The sequence below is a fragment of the Spermophilus citellus genome, assembly GCF_964194105.1.
Source record: "Spermophilus citellus genome assembly, chromosome: 13".
Classification (NCBI taxonomy): domain Eukaryota; kingdom Metazoa; phylum Chordata; class Mammalia; order Rodentia; family Sciuridae; genus Spermophilus; species Spermophilus citellus.
In genome coordinates this window covers 7,908,654-7,922,781 of record NC_138193.1, presented here as the reverse complement: position 1 = coordinate 7,922,781, position 14,128 = coordinate 7,908,654, and the positions used below count along the sequence as shown (strand labels likewise).

Below are 14,128 nucleotides of genomic sequence, written 5' to 3'. Positions count from 1 at the left end.
CGTGTGGTTTGGCTCGATGTAGAATTCTTCTATACAATTAAGCATGGTGTACATTTAGAGAGCATTTTCGCTTCCTTCAAGGTGAAGCAGAAGCCTGCATTCCCAGCTGCACAGAAGTGTCTGAGGGCCCCGTCTCCCTTAAAACCAAAGAAGAAAAACAGGTCATTAAACAGGCACATGGAGTAGAGTACATGATCAATGATCCCTCCTCCCTGGAGCCTTCCACATTCCCATCTTCCACATTCACAGTACAATGTTTGGCCATTCTCAAAGACCAGGAGACCATGATGCTCATCACCAGGCAGTCAATAAGAAACATGAACAGAGCAGCATGGATTGCAGAAGGTGGCACACCAAGGATCTGCAGCACAACTGCTAGAACACAAGAGCTTAACTTCAGTATTGACTTTCTGCCACCTTCCAAGTATGATATTAGTGTCAAGCACAACATGCAGACATGCAAGTAGCAGGTGACACCCCACATCCATTCACAGAAGTGGGCAACATCTGCACTGGAACAAGGAAATATCTTATCCTTACTCATAAAATTCATCAGACACAAAGAATAAAATGGATGCATTTTATTCTTTGTGTCTCATTTCACTATTACGTAGCTGTTGGAATTCCCTATTAAATAATACCTCCTCCAAAATAAAAAGTATCTCAGATATGTATCAACTATTCAATGGATGACATTTTAAAAACTACAGCCTTTTAATATTTATGTATGCTATATCCCTGCCTAATGCTCTTTGAGAAAGGAGCACAAAGAATTGGATCTTTGAAAACCTCACATTTGCTGATAAATATTACTGCCTATGTCAGCCATGGTGAAGTGAAAAGTGGGACTTTGGATACTCAAAGAACACAATGTTGTGGGATTGGTGTCCCTGATTCATAGACATTATGTGGTTTCCATGAAAGCCAGTGAGGGAGCAGGAGTAACGAAGCTCATTGAACAGATGACCTCAGGGGATACTGGCGGATAGGCCAAACTGAAGAACATGTTCCAGCTAACATTGGTATTTGGGTTCCTGAGCCCAGACTGGCTGTTCAAAAAGGTGCAGACAGGCAGTGTTCATGTACAAAATGTCTACCATTTAAGAGTGGGTAATTTAAATGGCATCTAGTTACACATCTGAAAAAAATGGTCTGCCAACTTATGAATTTCATTCTAACAACAACAAAAAAAAAGACAATTGTGGGAGGCCATCCTCTTACGTGATTTGACTTACCTCCCTGGCAGGGTGAGAGGCGCTCAAACACAGATGTGTCAGAGCCATTCCCCACCCTTTCCCAGGTCCCAGGGTTTGTCCATGCAGATGCCTCCTGGCCACTGACCTGAAGACCCAATCGTTGTCCTTGACCTTGGGATTCTGCCCCCCTTAACCTTCACTGGATGGGATTTTCCCTTGAATTTTTTATTCACCAATAAAAGCTCAATCCCTGGCATGCTCTCCCTCTCTCCCTGGTTTTTTTTATTGGTTTTTCAAAACCTTACAAAGCTCTTGACATATCATATTTCATACATTAGATTCAAGTGGGTTATGAACTCCCATTTTTACCCCAAATACAGATTGCAGAATCACGTCGGTTACACATCCACATTTTTACATAATGCCCTATTAGTAACTGTTGTATTCTGCTACCTTTCCTATCCTCTACTAACCCCCCTCCCCTCCCCTCCCATCTTCTCTCTCTACCCCATCTACTGTAATTCATTTCTCTCTTTGTTTATTTTCCCAATACCCTCACAACCTCTTATATGTAATTTTGTATAACAATGAGGGTATCCCTCCATTTCCATGCAATTTCCCTTTTCTCTCCCTTTCCCTCCCACCTCATGTCTCTGTTTATTGTTAATCTTTTCTTCCTGCTCTTCCTCCCTGCTCTGTTCTTAGTTGCTCTCATTATATCAAAGAAGACATTTGGTATTTGTTTTTTAGGGATTGGCTAGCTTCACTAAGCATAATCTGCTCTAGTGCCATCCATTTCCCTGCAAGTTTCATGATTTTGTCATTTTTTAGTGCTGTGTAATACTCCATGGTGTATAAATGCCACATTTTTTTTATCCATTCATCTATTGAAGGGCATCTGGGTTGGTTCCACAGTCTAGCTATTGTGAATTGTGCTGCTATGAACATCGATGTGGTAGTATCCCTGTAGTACGCTCTTTTAAGGTCTTCAGGGAATAGTCCAAGAAGGGCAATAGCTGGGTCAAATGGTGGTTCCATTCCTAGCTTTCCCAGGAATCTCCATACTGCTTTCCAAATTGGCCGCACCAATTTGCAGTCCCATCAGCAATGTACAAGAGTACCTTTTTCCCCACATCCTCGCCAGCACTTGTTGTTGTTTGAATTCATAATGGCTGCCAATCTTACTGGAGTGAGATGGTATCTTAGGGTGATTTTGATTTGCATTTCTCTGACTGCTAGAGATGGTGAGCATTTTTTCATGTACTTGTTGATTGATTGTATATCCTCCTCTGAGAAGTGTCTGTTCAGGTCCTTGGCCCATTTGTTGATTGGGTTATTTGTTATCTTATTGTCTAATTTTTTGAGTTCTTTGTATACTCTAGATATTAGGGCTCTGGGAAGTGTGAGGAGTAAAAATTTGTTCCCATGATGTAGGCTCCCTATTTACCTTATTGTTTCTCTTGCTGAGAAAAAACTTTTTAGTTTAAGTAAGTCCCATTTGTTGATTCTTGTTATTAATTCTTGTGCTATGGGTGTCCTATTAAGGAATTTGGAGCTGACCCCACAATCTGTAGATCAGAGCCAACTTTTTCTTCTATCAGACGCAGAGTCTCTGATTTGATATCAAGCTCCTTGATCCATTTTGAGTTAACTTTTGTGCATGGCGAGAGAAAGGGATTCAGTTTCATTTTGTTGCATATGGATTTCCAATTTTCCCAGCACCATTTGTTGAAGATGCTATCCTTCCTCCATTGCATGCTTTTAGCCCCTTTATCAAATATAAGATAGTTCTAACTTTGTGGATTAGTCTCTGTGTCCTCTATTCTGTACCATTGGTCCACCCGCCTGTTTTGGGACCAGTACCATGCTGTTTTTATTACTATTGCTCTGTAATATAGTTTGAAATCTGGTATCGCTATATGCCTGATTCACACTTCCTGCTTAGAATTGATTTTGCTATTCTGGGTCTTTTATTTTCCATAGGAATTTCATGATTGCTTTATCTATTTCTACAAGAAATGCCGTTGGGATTTTGATTGGCATTGCATTGAACCTATAGAGAACTTTTGGTAATATCACCATTTTGATGATGTTAGTTCTGCCTATCCATGAACAGGGTATATTTTTCCATCTTCTAAGATCTTCTTCTATTTCTCTCTTTAGGGTTCTGTAGTTTTCATTGTATGAATCTTTCACCTCTTTTGTTAGGTTGATTCCCAAGTATTTTATTTTTTTTAAGATATTGTGAATGGGGTGGTTTTCCTCATTTCCAGTTCAGAAGATTTGTCGCTGATATACAGGAATGCCTTTGATTTATGCGTGTTGATTTTATATCCTGCCACTTTGCTGAATTCATTTATTAGCTCCAGTAGTTTCTTTGTAGACCCTTTTGTGTCTTCTAGGTATAGGATCATATCATCCGCAAATAGTGATAATTTAAGTTCTTCTTTTCCTATCTTAATGCCTTTAATTTCTTTTGTCTGTATAATTGCTCTGGCCACTATTTCGAGAACTATATTGAATAGAAGTGGTGATAGAGAGCATCCTTGTCTTGTTCCAGATTTTAGAGGGAATGCCTTCAATTTTTCTCCATTCAGAATGATGCTAGACTGAGGCTTAGCATAGATGGCTTTTACAATATCGAGGTAAGTTCCTGTTATCCCTAGTTTTTCTAACGTTTTGAACATAAAGTGATGCTGTACTTTGTCGAATGCTTTTTCTGCGTCTATTGAGATAATCATATGGTTCTTATCTTTAAGTCTATTGATGTGGTGAATAACATTTATTGATTTCCGTATATTGAACCATCCTTGCATCCCAGGGATGAATCCTACTTGATCGCGGTGCACAATTTTTTTGATGTGCCTTTGTATCCGATTTGCCAGAATTTTATTGAGGATTTTTGCATCTAGGTTCATCAGAGATATTGGTCTGTAGTTTTCTTTGAGGTGTCTTTGTCTGGTTTCGGAATCAGGGTGATGTTGGCCTCATAGAATGAATTTGGCAGAGCTCCCTCTTTTTCTATTTCCTGAAATAACTTGAAAAGTATTGGTATTAATTCTTCTTTAAAGGTTTTGTAAAACTCCGCTGTATACCCATCCGGTCCTGGGCTTTTCTTGGTTGGTAGTCTTTCAATGGCTTCTTCTATTTCATCGATTGATATTGGTCTGTTCAAATTGTGTGTATCCTCCTGACTCAGTCTGGGCAAATTATATGACTTAAGAAATTTGTCGATGTCTTCACTATCTTCTATTTTATTGGAATATAGGTTTTCAAAATAATTTCTAATTGTCTTCTGTATTTCTGTAGCATCTGTTGTGATATTGCCTTTTTCATCCCGTATGTTAGTAATTTGAGTTCTCTCTCTTCTTGTCTTCGTTAGCATGGCTAAGGGTCTGTCAATCTTATTTATTTTTTCGAAGAACCAACTTTTAGTTTTGTTAATTTTTTCAATAGTTTCTTTTGTTTCAATTTCGTTGATTTCCACTCGGATTTTAATTATTTCTTGCCTTCTGCTACATTTGCTGTTGTTTTGCTCTTCCTTTTCTAGGGCTTTGAGATGAAGTGTGAGCTCATTTATTTGTTGGTTTTTCCTTTTTTTGAGGAATGACCTCTAGGCAATGAATTTCCCTCTTAAAACTGCTTTCATTGTGTCCCATAGATTCTGATATGTTGTGTCTGTATTTTCATTTATCTCTAAGAATTTTTTGATTTTCTCCTTTATGTCTTCTATAACCCATTGATCATTCAGTAACATATTGTTCATTTTCCATGTGATGTAGGATTTTTCCTTCCTTCTTTTATCATTGATTTCAAGTTTCATTCCATTATGATCAGATAAAATGCATGATATTATCTCCACTCCTTTATATTTACTGAGGGTTGCCCTATGGCATAATATATGGTCTAGTTTGAGAAGGATCCATGTGCTGCTGAGAAAAAAGTATATCCACTTGATGATGGTTGATATATTCTATATATGTCAGTTAAGTCTAGGTTATTGATTGTGATATTGAGTTCTATAGTTTCTTTATTCAACTTTTGTTTGGAGGATCTGTCCAATGGTGAGAGAGGTGTGTTGAAGTCACCCATAATTATTGTGTTGTGGTCTATTTGATTCTTGAACTTGAGGAGAATTTGTTTTATGAACGTCGCAGCGCCATTATTTGTTGCATAAATATTGATAATTGTTATGTCTTGTTGGTGAATGGTTCCTTTTAATAGTATATTATGTCCTTCCTTATCCCTTTTGATTAACTTAGTCTTGAAGTCGATTTTATTCGATATGAGAATGGCCACCCCTGCTTGCTTACAAGGACCGTGTGCGTGGTATATTTTTTCCCAACCTTTCACCTTCAGCCTGAGTATGTCTTTTCCAATCAGATGTCTCTCCTGGAGGCAGCATATTGTTGGATTTGTTTTTTTAATCCATGATACCAGCCTATGTTGCTTTATTGAAGAGTTTAAGCGATTAATGTTTAGAGTTACTATTGATATATGGATTGTACTTCCAGCCATGTTTGATTATTTATCTTTTTTTATTTTATTTTAGTTTGTTTCTCCATGATTAGCTTTCCCCTCGCCCTCTGTCTTTACAGAGGGACTTCCCACTGATGGTTTTGGTTATTGTTTTTCATTTCTTCCTCGTGTCGTGTTTTGCTCAAGACGCTTTGCAATGCTGGTATTCTGGCTGCAAATTCTTTTAGCTTTTGTTTATCATGAAAGATTTTTATTTCGTTGTCATACCTGAAGCTTAATTTTGCTGGATACAGAATTCTTGGTTGGCATCCATTGTCTTTCAGTGTTTGAAATACGTTGTTCCTGGATCTTCTACCTTTCAGCGTCTGTGATGAAAAATTCGTTGTTAACCTTATTGGTTTACCCCTGAATGTAATCTGCCTCCTTTCTCTTGTAGCTTTTAATATTTTCTCTTTGTTCTGTATGTTGGATATCTTCATAACAATGTGTCTTGGCTTTGGTCTACTGTGATTTTGTACGCTCGGTGTCCTGTATGCATCTACAATTTGTATATCCATTTCCTTTTTTATTTCTGGAAAGTTTTCTGTAATTATTTCATTCAGGAGGTTACTCATTCCCTTGGTTTGAACTCTATACCTTCCTCTATCCTGATGACTCTTAAATTTTTTTTTTATGTTATCCCATATCTCTTGGATGTTTTTCTCGTGATTTTTTACCAGCCTTTCTGAGTTGGCTAGACTCTTTTCAAGATGATATATTTTGTCTTCATTATCTGACGTTCTGGCTTCTACTTGCTCCAATCTGTTGGTGATACTCTCATTTGAATTTTTAATTTGGTTTATAATTTCCTTCATTTCTAGAATTATTGTTTGATATTTTTAATAATCTCTATTTTACTAATCCCTATTTTAATATTTTTAATAATCTCTATTCATTTTCAATGTGTTCTTTCACTGTTTGAATTTGCTGTCTCATATCCTCTTTAAGGTTCCATTCCATCTGTCTAAGGTATTCCTTGAGTTCTTTATATGACCATTTTTCTGATGACTCTACGTCCTCCTGAATATTTAGGCTGTCCTGCATTGTTTGTACTCCTTTTCTTCCTTGCTTTTTCATGCTGCTCATGTTACTTTTTGTTCTGTTTGACTGCTGAGTTACTGTTTACTCCTATAAATTTATTTGATGCTTGGGAGGAAAGGTATTAGAAGGGAAGGGAAGAAGTCACTAAAGAGAATGAGAGTAAGCAGGTAGAATTCAAGGAAGGGGGAATAAGAAATTTGAAATGAAATGAAAAGACAAAAGAAAAAAATAGAAAATAAAAAATGAGAAAAAAAGTTTTAAAAAATAATAGCAATAAAAAATGAAAATTAAAATAAAAAAATTAAATTAAATTTTAAAAAATTTTAAAAAAATTTTTAAAAAATTAATAAATGCAGTCTTAGAGTTTGATTAAATTCTCTTCCAGTAGGTGGAGCTGTGCCCTCTGGGCCAAGCTTCTCCTCTCAATAGGCGGAACCAATCACTGTGCAGCAGCTCTTCCTCCCAGACTGGGAGGGTCTCTAATCCTGAGTGTCTAGGGCCTTCTCTTGTGTCTAGTCACTTCCCCACTTTTCCTCTAGCCAGGCCCCTCTCACTGGTGCCGCTCACCACAATACTGGCTACACGCCAGGTCTGCTGCTCCTGGGAGCCCTGTTTTCATGAACGTCTGGGCACACTCTCCCTGTTTGCCATTCCCTCAGACCCTAAGTTTGTAGAGCTTGGGGCGGAGAACCCCCAGCGAATTTGCTTGCCCTCCAGTACCCACGCACCCGGTAGCTGGTGCAAGAGACCTCAGTTGTCAGCACTGGTGGGAGCGGTAGCCGGGAGTTGCGCATCTTGAGTCCCGCGCCACTCCTCATTCCCTCGGTCTGGTGATTGCGCTCACAGGAGAGCTGGGAGGGGCCCTTATGGGAGAGTTGGGAGGGGCCCTTAAGGTTTCCCCTCTGCGTTGAGAGAGACGGCTAGGGAATTACACATCTTTCGCTGCTGGTTTCAATGAAGTTCTCTCCTCCACCGCGTTCTGGTGAAGTCAGTTCTCTGCCATGGTGGTATCCCATGCAAATGGTGACATTTCGTTCCCTTTGCCGGGCGACCACTGCAATGGGTGGGTCCTGACTGTCTCTCCCAAGCCCTGTTTCAATCCTGTGGCCACTGCCTATGAAGGCTCGGTTGACATTTACCTCTGTAAGTTCATGAGGGCTGACCAGTTGTTTACAGGGGTCTCTGAGGGTGGAGCTCAGGTAGGTCACTTGCCTAACAGGCTCAGGCCCTGGGTTCAATCCCCAGAACCACACATACAGCAAAAAGTGACCTAGGAACACGGTTTAAAATGATGGGTCACCTACACAGAAGGAAACAGGAGAACCAGACACAGAGTCAGTGAGACCTGACACACCTGGGCGGTCTGTCTTCTAAACCGCCTCCTGCTCCCCAGGTCACACTGGGCTCCTCCATCACCTTCCCACTCTCCAGGGGCCTGCGGGTCAGGCCACCTCTTCTCCTCTGAGGTCCACGGCGCAAGCCACACTGCTGAGGCCACCGTATCCTGAACAGGACCCTGCAAATCAAAACCCACCCACTGTGACCCCAGCTCCGTGAGGAGAGCCCTCAGGTGAGAACCGGGACCGCGGGGTCCGCGCTGGGCGCTGTGGGGACCGCCCCGGCGGCTCCAGGGGACAGGCAGCCAGGACCGAGGCTCCAGGGCGGCGACAGAGTCCTCCCGGGTCCCCGCTCGTGTGGGCATCTAGACCGGGCCGCTCCCGGCGGCTCACCTCCTCCTGTCACGGACCCCGCGAGCCGGACCCGCCACCCGGGAACCACAGTCTCCCTCTCCTCCTCCAAGCTCCCCGCGACCCGGCTCCAAGTTCCCGCCCTGGCGTAGGCCCCGCCCCCGTCTCCCTGGCGTAGGCCCCGCCCCCGTCTCCCTGGCGACAGCCCCGCCGCACTTCTGCGACCCACTCTGCGAGCTGCGGCGGGGCTCTTGGCGCCCCCACTGCCTGGCTGTCAGATAGGCTGCTGAGCCAACGGGAGACAGCAACTGACTAGCCTCCTCACCTGTCCCCGACTTCCTGGGGGAGGCCTGCGGCTGCCCCTTGTAACTGTGGGACCCTGTGGACGCGGCCCTGGATGCTGGGCTTTCCCATGCGAAATGCTCCTCAGCCAGGGGGATGGGACTGCTGCCCAGGAGGACAGAGCCCCTGAAAAGGCCCTGCCACTCCTCTTGCTTGCAAGGGGACTCTGTGACATAGGCCAGGCAGGGAGAGTGGAGGCCCAGAGCAAGGCCCACACAGAGCGCTAGATGGGCATTGCTTGTAAAATGACTGCTGTGGGTCAGGACACCAACAACCAATCGCCATCTGCCTTAATAGTCATTAGGAAAATATCGCTCACAACCATTTTTCTACCTCTAATATGTGACTGTATTCCCTTCCCCATGAGTAAGGTCACAGGCACGTGTCCTTCTGTCTTGCTTCTGTCTCTCATCCCAGAGGCCCCTGGTACTCTTTGGGCTCCAGGACTGGAAGCTCTCTTACCATAGGGGTTTTTGGTAAATTGATTTTTTAAATTCAGTATATGTGTCAGCAGAATGCATTTGGATTCATTGTACACTACTGCAAAAAAAACCTTTTCATTTACCTAATTGGACACGATGCAGCATTGCACCCTATGTTACTCATCCATGTACCTGGGGGAATAAGGTCCATCTCATTCCACCATCTATCCTGCCCCATACGTCCTCCCCTCCCCTCCCTCCCATTAGGTCAAAATTTCTCCATTTCTCACATTCCCCCCATTTGGGATCAGCTTCCAGTTCTTACAGAGAACATTCAGCCTCTGGGTTTATGGGATTGGCTTACTTCACTTAGCATGATAGTCTCCAACTCCATCCATTTACCTGCAAATGCTATCATTATATTTTCTTTGAATGCTGAGTAGTAGTGCATTGTGTTTATATAGGACAATTTTTTTGTATCCACAGCATAACATCTAGGTTGCTTCCACAGTTTAGCTATTGTGAATTGAGTTGCTATAAACATTGGTGTGGCTGTGTACTACAGTATGCTGATATTAAGTCCTTTGTGTATAGACCGAGGAGTGGGGTAGCTGGGCCAAATGGTGGTTCCATTCCAAGTTTTCTAAGGAACAATAGAGTTTTGAACTGGCTGTTGGTCACCTGATGGTACTCCATGGGTTCCTCCAAGCCTGGCTTGCATCTGCCTCCCCCCATCCTCTGGGATGACCCAGATGCTCAGTTGTGTCATCTGCAGTAAGATGGCTTTCCTATGTCCTGTCCCTCATCAGCTTGCAGTGCTGGGTCTGCCCCCAAGATGGAACTGAGCAGTGGATGCACAGGCATTGCTCCAATGTCCTGCTACCTCCTGAGATGGAAAGAACATCTCTGAGGTCTGTTGTATATCCACCCTCACCCCTGCTTTTGGTGTCTCTCCTTGAAGTCTTAAGTGACCTCATTCCACTCATCTAACAAGACTTTAGACATTCCGCTTCTCCAAAACAATGGATTTTCTCCTCTGATGGATACCCCTTATTCAACACACACATTTGCAAGTTGCTGAAAAGATAAAAAAATTAGGTGCTATACTAAAATTCTCAGAACAGATGCTCTAGCATTGAAAATACTGCAGAGACACTTGGCTACACCACGAACAAGCTCTGCCATTGACTTCAGGTCCTTCCCTGCTAGGAAAGGAGGCCAAGGGCTGTCCAGATGCAGCTAATAGAATTATCTCTGTTCTCTGGCTTTGATTCTTCAGAATCAAACTATCTCTCTCTCTCTCTCTCTCTCTCTCTCTCTCTCTCTCTCTCTCTCAATGAAATAAAATTTGGACCACGGCACACATATCAATATGGTAAATACTAATTATTTACAGAAGAAGGTTCTAGACCATGTGTTTGCTTGATGCTATATTTTTTATTATTGTCTCAAGAGGCTAGGAGCAAAGAGGATCCTGTGGCTGTCCTCCTTAAAGTCTTCCATGGCTCTTCCTTTCTGGCAAGTCTCATGGGTTGCACAGCCAGGAAGGGGAATGAATTTGGAGGCCAGAGCTAAGGACAGCCCAGCCTGTGAAATCAGATTTGGTGTTTTCTGGCACAGTTTGGAACACTGACACCTGAGCACAAAGATCTGTCCAGAGAGTCAACTTTGAAAACACTTGTCTTTACACATGAAAGGCACATCTTCAGGGAAAGATTAAAGGAAGGAAATGTGACTTATAATTACTGCTAAGCATGTGTAAGCAGTTGTGTATACTAACATGGCCCATGAAGAAGGCCAAATTTATGCCCTGTTTCCAAACCTCATACACACACACACACACAAATTCTAACAATTAAAACATTCATGACACCTATCAAATAATTGTGAAAATGGGTAAAATTATATATATACAAAGGAATTTCAGAATACGCTGCTGAATTTGTAAAATGAATCAATTTTTAAAACTCTGGGTAAGGTACATCAAATATATGTTTATTCAGTGCAAAGTGTTTGTTTCCTTCAAGAAAATGTTTCATGATACATATAGGCCAGGAGCCAAAACCTGGAGACTTTCTCAGTTGAGAGAAGCCAGGAACTTTGTGTTTCATTGGAGAGTTTCCTGCCTAAATCTCAGAAGCTGGACCTCAATGACAAAACCTGATAGTGGGTTTATTGGAGAATGTCCCCCATTCCTAAAATGATAGTATGGACCATAGCCCGCTAGGCCAAGGGTAGTTATGGCTTCTGCCTTCTATTTGATGCCATTTTTCCCCCTCTGCTCCCCCGCACCTCAGCTCACTCTTGAAAGGCCTTCTGTTCTGCCAGCCATAGTGACATCTGCTGGCAGACATGGGAAGTCACAAATCTGTGGAAACCCTCTCAAGCAAACCTTGTTAATGCTGCCATTTATCACAGGGGCAGGGGTGCGGGCTCTGGAGGGCTGGGCGTCCTGTCATTTCTCCCATACCCTCTCCCAAGAGAGCAACCATGTCTCAAGCAGCCAGTTCCCACCTTCCATTCACAGAACTGAAAGTCAGGCAGATGCAAACCCCAATGCTAGCGCGGGCCCTGGAAAAGAAGCCACCACTCCAGGTGACAATTGACTTGACTGGATGCTTGGGGACTGAAGTAAGGTAGTTCTCACCCACCTCTGCTCCCTCCTCATTTTCAGCAGGCCTCTGCCTGCGGCTAGGAGAGGAGTGGAGCTTTCTTCCCCACCTGGCCCCGCTGTCTCAGCGCTGCTTTAGGGGCAAACATGCAACTAGGTGAGTCCAAAGAGGATTATTCCAACTCAGAGTTTCTTTCCTTCTGAACCAATGCAGGAGATGTCCACTTTGCGTTTCTGAGGAGTTCATGGTGTCCTAAGAACTCCATGTCACTTTGGCTACTCAAAGTGGGGTCGCTTGGTCTGCAGCACCAACATCCCTGCTCAGAGCTTGTCAGAAACGCTGCCACTCAGAGGTGCTGGAGTTTTGCACTGAAAGAAGCCACGTTTGAAACAAGCCCCGAGGCCATACCTGCACACACCCAAGTTCATGTGCTTGTACTCCACACTGGGTTCCTCACCTTGGCGCCCCTGGCCCATCAGGCCATATCCTTCTTAGTCTGTAGAGGTCTTCCCCATGCAGTATAGACATTCAGCAGCACCCAGGGCCTCTACCTGAGTTTTGCACCAGCACCCCTGACTTGTGATAACTCAAAAGGTCTCCAGGCATTGTCAAATGACCCCAGGGGAGGGGGACAGTCACCTGTGTTGAGACCCATCACCTTCAGGGTCATCTGGGACCTTGTTACAAACACACATTCTCAGACCCCACCCCAGATTGGCAAAACCAGGAACTCCAGTGGGGCCCAGGAAACTGGTTAACTCTCTGTGAGACACAGGCACTCTGAGGTGGAAGAGGACTCGGGAAAGGCCCTGCAGTGAACCACTATTTGGTGACAGACAAGTCACAGGGGCCACAGCATGACCAAGAGGTTGCAGGCCGTGGGGGATAAAGAGCCCAAAGCTGGAGCCACCTGGGAGGGTTTGTAGCCACACTTCCCCCTGTGCTATCTCCATGACCTTGGCCAAGTGACCTGATCTTTCAGTGCCTCAGTTGTCACCTATGGAAAATGGGGACAACCAAAGCACTGTTCCTCCTGCAACTATTGAGGGATGAGGAAGCTTTTATGATAAGGTGCTTAGAAGAGTGCTTGGCTCCAAGACCTTCAGACAAGTCAACTAACTGGTCTTGTCTTCATCACTGGCCTGTCTTGCTCCCGATTGTTGAGTCCCCTACAAGCCAGCCAGGCAGGTGCTTCATTCCCTGCCACATCCTCAGCAGGGAGCCCTGCCTGGCCTGGACCAGGCTCTCAATGAACATCGGTGGAGAAAGGCATTGCAGTGCCCACGAGGACATGAGGACACCAGCAGAAGCCCTCTGTCTCAGGGGCTTGAACTTTGCTGTGGATCCTGTATGTTCTCCAAAGGGACCCCAGCTTCCTAGATCCGATTCTATTAGAAGGTATCCTTGCAAATGTGGCAACGGGGCAAAAGTGAGCTTCTCCATCCATGTGGATTAGACAGGACCTCAGGTAGATCTACAGGCATGCTGTAACCAACAGTCAATCAACACATGCTTAGAAAATCATGGAAAGACTAAAGATGGGGACGGAATGCTTCACAGATGCTGTGTGTTTTCTTCCTCTACTTCTAGGATTCTCTCTACCCACCTCCTGAAGACAGGCATACAATTATCCCCATTTCAGATATGCAAACACTGAGGCCACGAGAGGTTACAGAACATTCCCAAGGTCATTGTCTAGTAAGCAGTGAAAGTGTTCTTCTCATGCTGGTCTCTGATTCCAAACCCACACCTGCCTTTCTTCCCAGGGAACTTCCTGGTCTGCACACAGGGATGACATGCCTTAAGATTGGGGGACAATCCTAATTTCAAACCTTCTACCTCACGTTATGCTGAAGACAATCCTAAGCAGCAGAGCACGTGTCTTATTTGGTTTAAAAACTCCATCTCTGGTAGTAATGAGATCTCTCTGCCACAGCCCCGCCAGACAGCCATTTGGGACCACAGGAGTGTGGAGAAAGAGTGACCACAGGAGTGTGGAGAAAGAGAACACAATTCAGGAAAGTGAAATACAAAGAAGCAAGAGCTGAATATACTAGAACAGACAGGACCAACAGAGAGAGCCCAGCTGAGAGAGGCCTGGAGCAGGGCTGGGGCGAGCCAGCGCATTCCACGGGTATTGATGAAGGTCTGCTGTGTGCCTGGCACTATGCTGAGAAGTAGACGCTGCATTGAGTACAGTCTCTGACTTTGCCCTGCTAAAGATCCCAGTGTGGGGATTTAAAGCTGGATGACATTGTCCCGCACTATGCCATTTCTTCACACCCCAGCTGACCTAGAGCCCCCAGCAC

General features: G+C 43.9%; 1 long non-coding RNA gene across 1 annotated transcript in view; it reads right to left on the bottom strand.

Annotated features, from left to right (window-relative positions):
* Positions 1–8,536, bottom strand: part of LOC308632288 — an 827,867-nt gene extending 819,331 nt beyond the window's left edge. The window contains exon 1 of the long non-coding RNA XR_014018490.1: positions 8,486–8,536. This is a non-coding gene — a long non-coding RNA (uncharacterized lncRNA). The remainder of the gene's footprint in view (positions 1–8,485) is intronic.
* Positions 8,537–14,128: the final 5,592 nt, after the last annotated feature.